The sequence below is a fragment of the Vidua macroura genome, chromosome 1 (assembly GCF_024509145.1).
Source record: "Vidua macroura isolate BioBank_ID:100142 chromosome 1, ASM2450914v1, whole genome shotgun sequence".
In the NCBI taxonomy this organism is placed as follows: Eukaryota; Metazoa; Chordata; class Aves; order Passeriformes; family Viduidae; genus Vidua; species Vidua macroura.
In genome coordinates, this window is record NC_071571.1 from 47,736,272 (window position 1) to 47,750,945 (window position 14,674).

General features: G+C 40.8%; 1 protein-coding gene across 3 annotated transcripts in view; it reads right to left on the minus strand.

Moving 5' to 3' along the window:
• Positions 1-14,674, minus strand: part of ELMO1 (engulfment and cell motility 1) — a 303,043-nt gene that overhangs the window by 254,026 nt on the left and 34,343 nt on the right. The gene's annotated exons all lie outside the window — the stretch shown is intronic.

A 14,674-nucleotide genomic window follows, 5' to 3' on the forward strand; every position in this document is an offset into this window, starting at 1 on the left:
GGGCTTGCAAACAAAGCTTCTGCACCCCTCTCTCAGCTCGGTGGTGGCAGGACACCCTCTCTAGTAGCAAAGCTCTGCCGTGCTCAGACACAGCAGCCCATGCACCCTTCTGCATATGGGAAGGTTCCTGCTGGCTTTGCCAAGCCCTCCACAACAACCATGGTGTTTCCTGCATGCTCTGCTGAGACCCAGCAAAGCACCATCACGTACCACAAAACAAGAGAAGCTGTAGAAATCCCCAGCGGTGCAGTCCCACTTCTTCTTACAGAAAAAGAGAAGGAAGTGGCGAAAGCATGGAGACATGTTTGCACATACATCCTTTCAAAGAGCCAAGGCAAGAGAGGAGCTGGCTAAGTATACCAGACATCCAAAGACACAAACAGGTACAGGTTAAAAAAGGCTTTGATCACCTTCAGTTGCTGCTTCAACTAACCTGGTCTAATGACCTTTCTTCAACTGCAGCAGAAGCTGGAGCTCAGATCAGTCTGAACAAAACTGTGAAATCATCTCTTTAATGGGAAACACTGTACCTTTGCCTCAGACTACTTTTATAAGTGGGAGCTCATCCAGCCTTGTGGATGTCTCTGTTTTTCCTTCTTTCTTGTGTCTGCTCTGAAAAGGCTCAGTTCTCTGACTCTGCAAGCCCTGCTACGTTCTACATAAGGCTCTCAACACACAATATAAAAGCAATTTATGAACTTTAACACTCCAGCAATTTATTTCCAACAATGGCAGTTCTGACGCCGACAGGATCGCACATCACCACAAAGCAAAGCGCAAGGCAGTAAATGAGACAATGGACGGTCTATAAATAAGACTGGATTGCAGGAAGTGCCTTGAAAGACTAAACAATGTGATTAAGAAACACTGTGATATTGTCTACATTTGGTAGATGTTACAGGAACAGGGAATGAACACAATTAAAGCATGCAGCTGGCTTGCTGCTCATTGAGAAAATCAGACATTTACTTTTGGCTGTCTTCTACCCTGTAGAGCCTTAGCAGATGCAAAGTTCCCACAATTTCTTCCCGAAATATCAAACATCCACCATTTGCATCTCCAGCCAGTGGTCCCCTTGCTGTGCAGTGCATTGGCTGAATCGACCAGCCAAAAAAACCCCCAAAAACCAAAAAAAGTATTTTTGGTTATCTGTTTTTTACCATGTTTGAGTCAAACAGCTACTCAGAGGTGATACAACATGGGAGAGGGAGGAGAAGCGAGTTCTCTTGGCAGCAGTGAGCTGTTAATCCACCTCAACAGTCAATTGAAACTGAGACCTTGGCACCTTCTGCTCCCACACTCACAGTGAGAGTGTTTCCCACCTCCTCAGCAGCGCAGTCCTTGGTACTCTCAGCCCGACTATGTTTTGGTATTAAGCTGTCTGCAGTGCTTAAGTGGGGCTGACTCACCCAGTGTATGACCGACAGGCTACTCCCTGCATTCCCTGGCTTGGCACCCCATCCCTGGCAGGAGGGATGCTGGAAGCCTCTGCCACAGCCTGAGTTTGCTGGCCACAACACAAAAAGAGCAGCAGCAGCAGCTCCTGCCAGACAAACTTGACTGAGGATGGCTTCAGCTGAGTAAGCCTATATTTTCAAGAATTTTCCCCCATCATGCTTCCCCCTACACTTTTAAAGAATAATATCATCTGTAAACCACATGTCTAAAGAGATAGAAGGTAGACCGATAAAAAACACAGAATCCACCTATTGCACGGGCAAGCACAGTTTCTTTTGACTGAGAAGTATCTTGTGGCCCAATACCTTCCCTCCAAAATTCACCGTAAATGCTGTAGAAAAAATACTGATTCATGACCACTGGCTCTAAGTACAAAAGTAAAACAACATTACACAGCAATAAATTTGCAGAAAACTTCCATTTTCCCATACATATGAGGGCATTAACCCCCATTTTGCTGTAGCAAGTTGTGGGCTATCTTGACTCACACAGGAAGAAAGGTTTAAGAAAGAAGAGTCAAGGAAAGCTGATGTTAAGTTAATCAAATTCAGCTATGGAAAATAAGTACTTACATTCCAAAGCAAGGTGCAAGAGAAGTCTGCCACAGCATTCAGCAGACAATTTCATTGTGACTAGTTTTAATGTAGGCTAGCACAGATCTCCTACATAATTATAATTATTACTATACTTGTGCTTATACAGTCATAAAACACAAAGCAAAATGGCAGATCTTTAACTAATACAAATGGATGTAGTCCCACTTCTCCCACCAGAAGACCAACTCAAAGATAACAATGTGGTCTAAATGCAGAAAAGCATAAAATCATCACTTGGTTTCTGTTTCTCAGTGGCCATCCTAGCTAAATGTGTTGACTTCTTCTTTCCTAATTTATATTCTTATGAATCCAGTGCAACATACAAAAGATAATTTCATTTCATTCTACCGACGTGGCAATGTCAGAAACAAATAGTTTTTCTTTTTAGTTTTTTTTAAGGCCAAAATTGATGTTCAGTTGTCATCCCAAAAGCAGGACTGTAAAGAAAATTCTAAAACCTACAGTGCTGACTGTTCAAAATTACCTACTATTTATCCCCATGGTACAGTGTGTTAGACACTGCCCAGCAAAATAAGGAAGGAAGGCACAAATTCGGGTTTGAAATGGTTCTAATTTAGTAAGTAATTTTCATTATGTGCATGAAGAACTAGAACTGTTTTCAGCTGCTTTTTGTTATGCCAGCAGCAGTCAAACAGTGAAAAGGATAGGGATGTCACTGAAGGGTCTAGTTATGGAGTTTTCTCAAATACAATTCCTTTTTCTCTCCCAGTGGGATCTGAGAAGCACTGACATGTAAGAACAACTTTCCAACTCATTTTTTACAACCTTTATTTTCAAGGCAGCAACTGAAGGCAAGCAGGACGCATGTGCAGGCATGGGTGTATGAAGGGAAGGAGTGGGTCAGAGGAAAAGGAAGGCAAATTCCCATTGTTTTCCCTAATGCATGCGAGGAGATGTAACCCGAAGAATGTTTAAGCAACTTACATGCTCAACAGCACACTATTTTATAATTTGAGGGGGGAAAACCACAACCAAAGCATGTCTACCACTTGAACATACTTTCTTCCATTAACATGATTTTGCAGAACTATAATAGATTATGCCGTTAAAGTGTCAATTTTGCAATTTATTGCTATTACCACATGCAGTTACATTTATGCATTTTGACTATACTATGAAGGATTTCCTGTGGTTTACTGAGTCAGAGTAATAAACATCCAAGTTGGAAATCAAAGTATGTTAAATTTAATGTAAAAATGCATCAGCACAGATATGCAAGCTCTCAATTTACCTGCCTGGCTCTGAAGGATGCATTCAGCACAAATGTCAGTAAAATATATTGAATTTTCCCCTTCTACCTATGCACTGCATGTGGAAAAAAGGATTTTATTTGTGCATGAAATTAGTTCCTGTGGAACTCTTTTTTTTTTTTTTTCCAACTAGTTTTGCAATTTCATTGGCACTTTCCATACAAAGACCTCAAAGTACTTTAAATAACTAAGTTATCAGAACACATCTCTCAAGAAATAAATTCTATTCTTACTGTACAGACAGAAGAAAAATGCAAGGCTAATAGGAGCTATATGACTTGCAGCTCTACTCACAAATGTAAACAGCAGCCTAGAACAGCTTATTTCTTCTTTTACAGAAGAGAGGCAATATTCAAAGAGCAGGCCAGGTCATTTCACAAACAGCTCGAGTAAGAAAATTAACGATTAGAAAGTGACTGAGGGAATGCCACGTGCACTTGAGAATTTAATAAAACAAAGCATGTGTTTCTCCTGCCTGGATAAAAGGCAGCACATACAGCACCTGGAGCTGGCACAGATCCTGCCACCCCCTGACATGGGCAGGTTTTTGCATGGCATTTCTTGAACATGATGGGAAAGCAGGGCAGTGAGGGCAGCAACGCCAAGCAGGATGTGGTGGATGCTGGCAGGGGGCTGAGCCCTGGCCAGGCCCACAGCAGGACGAGAGGCACAGCTCCCTCTGCTCGGCACCTTATGTAAGGAGCCACTTCTTGTCAAACCTCATCATCTTCCTCCACTTCGCTCCTGCCGCCCCAGCAAACAGAAACTAAGTGGCAAGTTCAGCTGGAAGGTCCCTCGGGGACCAAGTCTGATTAACGATCTTAGAAAGATAATCCAACACTGGATTAATATCCCCCAAGAGAGTTATTTTCGGAGTTAAACTGCATGACTGAACAGCTGAGTCTAAGGAGCTGTAAACATGCTCTACCATCTCTACAACAAATGAAAACAGGGCAGAGAAGCCAGGGGGCTGGATGTATACTTTGTGTACATAAAAAGGCTTTCATGCTGCCTTTTTCCTTCTTATGCATTCAGTGCTATTCCCCCCTGAACCAGACAGGAGTCAAAGGCCCAGTAGACCCATGTCAATAAAATCTGCTGATGTTTTGACACAAATGGAAGATAAAGCTGTACAGAAGCTATGAGCTATACTCCAGTAAGGGATGATAAAAGAGCAGTGGTCTCAAAAAGCAGGCAACCTGGGTGGGGGTGCTACCCCTCTGCAGCAGCCACCAACACTGCAGGAACACCTAATCCCCCTCAACTGACTTCCATGGTTCAGAGCAGTCCATCAGCTTCCAAAGAGGAACATTTATTTGATGCTGAACCCTAAGTCTGCTGATTCATAAAGCATCATTTGACCAGGAGTGAAATATTTAATATTAAATGTCAAAATGAGCTTTGGACTCTTCAGGTTTAAATGCACCACCCTTCCTCCCCAAGATATGTGGACACCTAGAATTTGAGAAGATTTTAGGATTATGGGTGTCAAACATACAGAATGGGACAGTTTTTGCCACCGGTAAAGCTGTCCAGGAAAGACAACTAGTATTTGTGTGGTTGTCATCTAGCTCATTCCCAGCTTTCCCATAACCTTTCTTGACAATTTCATTCAAGTATTTTCTCTATCCACAGTCATCTTGTTCCTCTTCCTGGGAAGCATTTTATATGGTTGAGGTTTCACTATGTTTGACAGGCCAGACCAGTTTCAAATAAAGCACTCTTCAAAACTAGAGAGTAAAAAAGGCTTTAAAGAGTGCTTCAAAAGAAAAGGTGGAAGAAAACAAAAAGACTGGGTGTACTCAGAATATAAGCAAGAAGACTGTTTGGTCTTGCTTTTAAAGCACATATTGAAGCATATCAGAAAAATTTGGGTACTTCTTTAACATTAACTCCCCCACTTCTTGGAAGATCATGCTCCTTTTACTAAGGAACTCCTAGTTACATGTCTGTAATTCATAAGAGGATGAAAACTTCGTTTTGATTACTCAAGTTTCTATTTGAAATTTTGTGCCAATTTCATTAACTCACATACACTCAGTCAGATAAAGATGTTTGTTCACTAAAGACATTAATATCTGAGCTCTTCAAACTAGTGACCAGGAAAGTATCAAAGTTGAGCACTCAAAAGACAATTCTAATTAATTAATTAAAATACTAATTTTAAAAATTTCATTAAAAACTTTGATGAAACCAAAATGCACCACCACATCCCCTACACCAATAGCAAGCAGGCAGTGAAAGATCCAAGGCTTCACAAAAAAAAAGCATGATTTTTCAACCATGCTGAGTACCTGCCTAACATACAAAATTTAAAGACCATGGCAGGTATCTAGTACAGAAACAAAACAAAATGCTACTCTGAATACAAACTATAACTTAATCTACTTAAACTTTTCACAGTTTGTCGGGGCTTGCCCACTTCATTTGGGGTTGTTTCTTGTCATTTGGCTTGACTCCAGATATTTCTAAACTGAAGCAAGTAGCAAAAAAATATCCCTTAAAATCCAGTTAAATATATTTTTCTTTTTGTACCTCTCAGGGTAGTCTTACATAAATAACCTGTGAGGTAGAAAGGAAGTAATGGGGAAAATATAAAACCTCAATTTCAGCCAGTGGTCCTACTGTTCTTAAAGAGTTGTAAGTTAAAAATCAAAGTTCTTAGCATAAGAAATTTGGAGGGCAGAAGAAAGGACAAAGGACATTGACACTGGGAAACAAGAAAATAAAGCAATGCAAAACATTACAGCTCAAAAGGATGGAGGCAATTGAGGTTTTTTCTTTGTTTGGGGGAAGGGTAGCAGGTAAGGGGATGGTGCTTTTTTATGTTTAAACTAAGCACATTCCAAAGGAGTCCCATGAAACTGAGAACTGAAAAACTTTATTACAGGCTGATTGAAAACAAGCTGAAAAGAAACAGAGAAAGTTCATCAAAAGTGCTGTGAATATTGAATAAAACACAGTTAAGGGTAAAAAATAAGAAAATATTACATTCCTCTTTTCAACTACTAGCATGGTCTGGCTGTGGTACCTCATACTTTCCTGGCATTTGGATAAATCAGGGGGCTAGAAAGGACACAAAAAAGAGCACCTTAAGTCAAGATGATAATACAGCAGAAGCTGAATCAAAACAAGGATGACTGGCTATATCCCAAAGGAGATAACAGAAACAAGAAGATAAGCTCAAAGTTGGGGAAAGTCTGAAACTTCCTGCTGGAAGGAAGATGAAGCAGCAGTATAAAAAAACAGAGAATTTGTTACCCTAACAATGTTTATTATACATCCAGAGGAATGAATGGAACTGCTAGGAAGTTAGCAGTCAAATGGAGGAAGAGAGGGCAACAGAGATGTGTGAATGTTAAAGAAAACAACCAACTTAACTGACGGCACAGACAGGACGTTGAAGGTTGAAACAAACAGCATTATTTTCTAATGTAATCATTCTGCATAGAAAAATCCTACGGAAAAGAGTAATATTTATATTCCACAGTGCATAAGCATAATACTCATCATAAGTAAGAAAAACAGCTAAAGAAAGGGTGGATACTTCTTGCAAGTCTGGGGAGGGCACAAAATTTTGAAGACAGCAGCCTTTTGTCAGGCACTGACACAGCTCTTCAGAGATGTGCGATTTTGAATGCCACAGTATAAGAATCATACAGCTACTAGAAACTGTCCAATGGAGGGCTGTGAAGAAGGCAAAGGATCTAGAGGGGAATTCATATGAGGAGCAGCTGAGGTCACTTGGCTTGCTCAGCCTGGAAGAGACCTCACTGCAGTCAGCAGCTTCCTCTTGAAGGAAAGTGGAAGGGCAGGCACTGATTTCTTCCCTCTGGAGGCCAGTGAGAGGACCCAAGAGAATGGCATGAAGCTGAGTGTGAGGAGGGTTAGATTGGCTATTAGGAAAAGGTTTTTCACCCAGAGGGTGGTTGGGCACTGAAGCACACTCCCAAGGGAAGTGGTCACAGCACAAAACTCTGAGTTCAAGAAGTGTTTGAGCAGCGCTCTTGGGCACATGGTGTCACTCTTGGGGTGCCCTGTGCAGGCTAGGAGCTGGACTCAGTGATCCCCGTGGGTCCCTTCCAAATGTGAACCTTCTATGATACCATAAAAGATAACAAAAAACAAGAGAAGGAAAGAAACCACCTGTCAGTAATCTTGCAGCAGAAATACTGCAATCCATGCATCAAAACATCTAACAGACATAATGTCCCATGTTTTTCTGACTTCCCAGCACTATACAGTCTCTGAATCCAACCCTGCAGGCTCCTAGCTCTCTGTCAGTTTGCTCTTATTATAGTCACAAAGAATAATTTGTCCTTAACACTTGTGGACTTCCCAGTGCTGCCTCTCTGAAGGACATTCAGCAAAACTAGACACCATATGGAAAAAAACAGTGATGGCCACTCAGGAAAAAAAATGCATGGCACAGTTAATATTAGAGACTTTGCCTATAGCTAACATTTGTTGAATAACTTGAGCTATTCTGCATTAAATAGAATGTCAAAACTAAGCCAGAGTTTTAATAGACATCATAAAAGTCACTTTGGAAACAGAAATACTAAAGAACAAACATAGTCACATCCCAAAACAACTACTGTGTCGGAACCCAAAGCGTCCCTCAGACACTCTTGGATGTTCTGAGTCCAGGTCAGAAGCATTTGAGACCCTGGCATACAGCCGGAAACCCCTGTAGCTTTAAATTTAATCCATGAAACAATTTACCAACCTTGCAAGAAGAACAAGAAATCACAAAAGTTAAAATATAATAGTAGAAGTAGTCACAAAGTGAAAAAAAGAATTTTTGAGTGCTGTACAGGGGGATTTTAAACCTTGTACAGAGGGGTCTGAGTTTTATACATGAGGGTCAGAAGTTCTAAAATAGAGAGATTTAGGTGTGCCCTGTCCTCCTCCTTTCTCCTTCCTATCCTCCATGTTCATAGTGATGTTAGCACTCACAGATTAGTTTAGAGTAAAAAGTCACTATTCAATATAAGTAATAAGCATTGAAGAAAAACTATAAACATTTAACACGTAATGTATAATATAAAAAAATAGCACCAGCCCCCTGGGCAGTCAAAGAAGGTGTCAGAAACAGTGTCAGTGTGTGTGTGTACCTTTACCTGACCTACTGAAAGAACCGCAGCAGTTCAAGAAGAAAATCTTTTAGATAACATACAATAAACTACCTTAAAACCAGATGACTGAAGACTACTAAGTCTTTCTTTAAAAGCCCAAGTTTAAGAAGAGACTTTACCGCCTCCCGGGGTCACCCCAATCTAGGAGTGAGCCCCATCACTACTGTGCATATGCCCGTCCTTAACACTGGTGCCACCCTGCTTTCCTGAGTACTGCTCAGTTGGTGTACCTGCAGGCCGGGAATCCATGTTCTGGGGACATCCCAAGGAGATATCACCCTCCTTTTTAATATGGACACATACCTTGGGGACGTTGTTTATAATTCTAGATCAAGAGGAGCTTGCATACCTGAACAATCATTTCAATTATACAGTCAGGTTAACCATAAGATCACTGTAAGGTAAGATACAAGCAGAAAGATAGCAAAGAACACAAGAACAGGGCAAACTTCAGGTTCACACAGCCAGAACAGAGATCGTATTTTGGATGGCTCCAAGAAAACTTTTGGAAAAAATCTGACTGCAAGATATTAGCAGTGCCAACCTGCTCACCCAGCCCATTTCCAGGGGAGATTTGTCCTGCATAAAGCTTGATAAACTGCATTAAATGTGACACATAATAATGGGAGATACAGGTATTTTAACATGACGCTATCCCTTACTCATCTCTCTACTGCAAAACTGTGAGCAGTAGATGACCCTGTTTGAACAGGGCAGTTGGCCAGATGACTTCCAGGAGTCCTTTCCAGCCTCAACCATTCTGTGATTCCCTAAGTACACTGATGTGTTGCCTCTAAGCACTCTTGAAGTCCTAGCCTGGCCATCTACATTCTAATACTGTGCCTTTTCTGTACTTAAGCGGGCACAGCATGAGCAAAAAGACCTGCTTTTGTAGCAGGTTGCCTTCTATGCCAAAATACAATTCTTGCAACACACTAAAAGAACCTGTTACAACTTAGGAAAACAATCTCCATAACTCTTCCCATCTGGCATCCAAGAGCAGTCATTCAAAGAATATCCCAGGCTTCCATAACCTGAACAAAAATTTTAAAGATCGAGGTGGAACTTTACTTCTGACAAGAAAACTGCCATAAAATGTGTTTGTGTTACAGACTAATACATGACATTCAAGCACTGGGTACAATTTGTGGTCACCCCATAATTTTACTGCACTCTTTGTTCAACATTAAAATCTGCATGGCCCAGGGAAAGAGGAAAGAATGATGCAAACATCATCCTTTATTGGTTTGAGTCATAAACTCTAGGGAGTCATGCAGTTTAAGCAGCAGACAACGGTTGAAAAGCTTACTGTCTCTCCCTTTTAGCAGGGACAGCAAGACAGGTAATGAGTTTACTCAGAAATTACAACCCACACATGAACTTAAACCCCCATGGAATCTAATTTATGCTATCATGCTGGACTATTAAAAAAAAGGGAAGGGTGAAGGGGGAGAGAATAGCCACCACTTCAGCCACTGCAATTGAAGCTATACACAGGTGTTATTAATATCTATTGTCTTACTATTAGAAAAATGTCGCCTTCTTAGTAGTGCATATGATCTGTTTCTCCAAGTCTCTTACATTTCATAAGGAACTATAATTTCAAAGGTTCTCTAAGACTCCTGAGATGACTAGAGCTAATACTCTGTCAAAAGTTGATGACAGCACAGTTGTGTTTCCCCATTGCCACGCTCCAGTTGAAGCTCCTGCTCCAGCCTCGCTGGGAACATGCGGAGTTATGCCAAGAATGAGCAAAACACTCACTGTTTCCAAATTGGCTAATCAACGGACTGAGTGCTTAACCTCCCCACAATACATGCATGCAGACAAGCAACAAGCACTGAGGACTGAACAGTGCCAGCCACATTATTCAGCAAGACGACTTGTGGCAGTTTTCTTCCCAGGAGCCAGAAGATCAGTTGTCACAGACGATGCTGCAACTCAATCAACTTCTATCAAAACACCTATTCAAAATGAACCAGCACTTGCTGTGTGATGCTTTACTATATTATCCTAAAAACAAATAAGAGTGCCTCAAATAACTCCTGCATGGAACCAACCAACTTGGTTCCATGGAGGAATTATTGCCCAGCATTTTACCTGCTAAGAACTTAAAATTGCTAACTGCAGAACAGGGAGACACTGGCAGCAAAAGGCAAAAGGACACTATGCTTTTGCTCAATAATAACATGCATACCTCTAACTTATAATGTAGCCAAAAAAATGGATCCTCATAACTCTTTCATGTTAAAAATACTGTATTACATATACATGATCCTGAGCCACCATCCTTACGCTCTCTAGTAAAGTAAAATTTTTCTGCTCCAAAAAGCTCTCTGAATGGCAAAGTCCAGTTGCACAGCAGATCTGATGTCTACTTCCCCAGTGTCACGGCTTTGCCTCCCTCTCCCCAATGCCAGCACTGGCACTTGTCCAGAATACCAGTTCAGAGAGATGGAGTGTCTAAAAAGTAACCCACAAAACAAAAACAAAGACAGATTTTCATACAGATTAGCCCCTTGAATGCGTTCACCATGCACTCACCGAAGCTTCAGGACCACAATAAGCAATGTGTAAGGCTAAAGAGGAAAACAGGAATATAACCTGCTAATTTTAAACTTTTTCACCTGTGCAAAGTTCATGGCATACAGCTGAGATTCAATTCCATAGAGAAGAATGATGTAAAAGTATGCAATTACTAAGTTCATTACAGTATGTCTCATTAATTCAATGAGCCTGCTTTATAATTGTAACAGACATTAAAAGATTAAAGTATTTGGATTAAAGCCAAGTACATTTTCAGCACTCTGATGATTGCCAGAGTCTGTATCTTCAGAAATACAGAGTAACACCCCTTCACCAAGTACCCTGTGAGAGAAACCATTGTTTATCCTTCTTGCTTTCAGATTTCAGTGCTCCCAAATTAAATTTTTCCATTGCACTTGGGGGTGAGGGGTGGCAAATCCCTCAGTTTAGGTAACTGTCTACTTCAGTTTGACATGTTGGAACTGTTTCCAAATAAAGCTGTCAACTGAAGCTGACCATTTTGAACTTCCTGGAGGGCGAACACCTGGCTGGAAACTCCTTTGTGCGCAAACAGCAACACAGAAACAAAGCCAAACACATAACTCTATGGCACCTTTCATCTGTAATTCAGTAGTAATTCAACATCATTAGACCTCTGCTGTTCAAGCAGTAAGGGCGATTTAGGTATCAATCACTTTAAAAGAAAATTTAGTCCCCTCTGCTCTTCAGTCAAGCATTTCTACTCTGCTGCAGAGACTAAAGCAGAGTTTCACAGGTTTAGCAGCATGGCAACAATGGCAAGCACAGAGCCTTATGCACTCTCAATTTTACACAAAATTAAGCAATATTCACAGGTTGTACAAGATTTCAAAAAATCTACAGTGCATATCTCTACTGAAAGAATTCTTCATTTTCTTGTCATTGATGCAGTCCTCGAGCTGCATTCTCAATCAAGACAGAGCCCGTCAGAAGATGTTAATCTGGAGTAATGAGTGTGATCAGGAAAGAGGTGTCCCATTTCCAAAGCTGACAGACAACCTGCCCTGTAACAAGTAAGTGGACTCCCCATCTCTTCCATTCTTCCCTTCTCCTAACAAGGGATTTGGCTGTTCTGTCAGAGCTGGATCTGACTTCCTTCTATCTTGCCTGGAAGATACATGTAGGGCTCACAATGACATGTTTTCTGCAATATGCAGCTCCCAACTGCTTCTTCTTGATCTGGGCATACAAAACCTCTTAACGCAAAGAACAAAGGAAAATATTCTTTTGAAATTTCCTTTTCACCTGTTTCATTCTCCAAACTCTGGAGCAGATTCCTACAGGCCACACCAGCTTCACAAGCTCTTTTGTCAGTCTGTTAAAGAATTTGATTTTTTTCAGCCACATCTCTTACCTTGCTGGTCTCACCCACTGTTCCAACAATTTTGACTAGGACTGGGGTCGGAGGGTGGGGGGGGGGGGGGAAGGGGCTGAAAAGATTATGCTAATTCTAATTAAAGTACTTGAGGAAAATTCTGAAGCAGAAGTGTCCATAGGTAAATATGCTGCATCAGTGTCTCAGTGTCCAGGACAAAGTCTAATGGTCCCATATAAACAAGTCAGAAAAATGCATTTTAGCATTTGCAAAACAAACCTCTTGAGACACAAGAGCCCCAGATTCTCATTTGACCTTGGTGTCCTTGAGAAAATGTAATCATTAGCAGCTAGTATAAGAGACAGACCACAAAAAAACAAAATTAAAAAACCCACCTGCAAATGGATCCTGTATCTTCCAAGTTTGTTCCCCAAAGCACTAATTAAAGAGGACTCTCTACCACATGTAGCAATCACACTGTTTAAATGAACAGTGAGTTCTGCTTCAAAGACAAAGATGCTAAACTTGGAAGCAAGAACGCTTGTGTTTAATTTTCTTTTATTCAGAGGCTTGGTCTGTCACCATGTACTTGCCCTTTGGTTCTCTGTGCCTCCAACCACCAAGTATAAAATGGAGCACCACATTTCCTCAGAACAGTTGAGAGGCATTTTGAGGCTACAGGAGATTGTACCCAAATCACGCTGACAGATTACCCAGAATGGTCAGCTGCCTTATTTATTCATGTGATTGGACAGACTACTCCACCAGATCTTCCTGTATTTCACCCTTCCCAGTCCTCAAGGCCCTGAAAATAGAGACTGCCTTACCTATTTCTTGCTACTATCCTTAGACTCAATAAAACACCTTCCATTAAAATCAGATGTAGAAGTGAAGATGCAGCTTTGGGGTCTGCTGGAAATGGTCTGTGGTCTTTTTGAGCATTTCAGAGCAATTATCCATCAGACAGGGCTTCTCACAAAGATGCCAGATATGCACTCTGGAATGGGACAGAAGGGACCAAATCCTTTTTTGGCTATACTTATTTTCCAATGTGTTTTAATTATCTTACTCTGCCAAACAAAAAGATTCATTACCAAGACAAAGTGACAAATACACTTCTAGGTAGCTACATACTTTAAACCAAATCAACAAGGGAAACCATTTTCCCAGGCAAAACAAAAACATCACCATTATTTTCATTTAAGCCAAGACTGAAAGAGCACACAGAACATACTGTACAGACCAAGTCTGAAGCCTCATTGCCATTTTCTTTACATATAAAGCTGTAAATACTTTCTTTACATTAAGCATTCCCAAGGCATGCAAAAACGTCTGCAGATCCAATCAAAATGCAAATACTGTGAAACAGCCAAGCAAGCAACTACTGCTCGTCTCTTCATCACATTCTTTGTTTTACTCAAGCTTTCATAATTTAATACAAGTGACTTCGCCAAACACTGTGGGCTTTGGTCTTAGAGCACCAAAAGTTTAAGCTGTTCTCTACTCAGAAATAATCTTGTCATCTGTTTCATTGATTAAGCCATTCCTTGCAACTGCCTTACTTCAGCACACCCATGACAGGAAGAGACCCCTGTCCTGTCACAGTTACCTCTTTTTAGACCCAAATAATGTCTGTAGTTTTACACAAAGGGATTAATCCATGGCTGCTGGCTACCCTACTCTCCTGTCTTTGCTTTTAATAATTTCCTTGTGGAAGTGGAAATGCAGATGTTAAAAGATACAGGCACATGACACAAAATGCTCACCTCTTGCTTTGAAGATCCCACAGCTACGAAGGATGCCAATTTTCTCAGGAACTGTTTCATCTCTAACAAGATCAAACTGAACTATTGCCATTAAATTGAGGAGGTGCCTGTTTTAACAGTTCCTTTCCTAAATCTGTTATTATTTCCCCATGTTCATTAACCAGCCTTATTTAAGAAAGAAGAATCCTATCTTAAAAGGAAAAAGGCAGCAAGACAGCTTTGCATGCCACCAGCCAAGTCACCTCTATACTATCTATTGCTGCATTCAGTTAGGAGAAACTTAACCTTGCCAAAGGTTGGCAGTTTCCTTTAGCAGCTAAGAAGTAAAAAGCCTTGTTGAGCACGTTTTCCTTTTGAGCTGCCACAACACATGTAACGATGCATTCAGCACAGCTATTAGGCTGTGTGTGAGAAGGAAAGGCTACAGGTCTCTGCCGGCAAACTGTGGCCATCTAAATTTTCAAGTTTCCAAGAATATATTACATTTCTAAATAGATGACAAAGATAGTAATGATATCCCTGAAAGGTGTTTTCAAGCACTTTTAGATTAAATGTTATGTAAAGC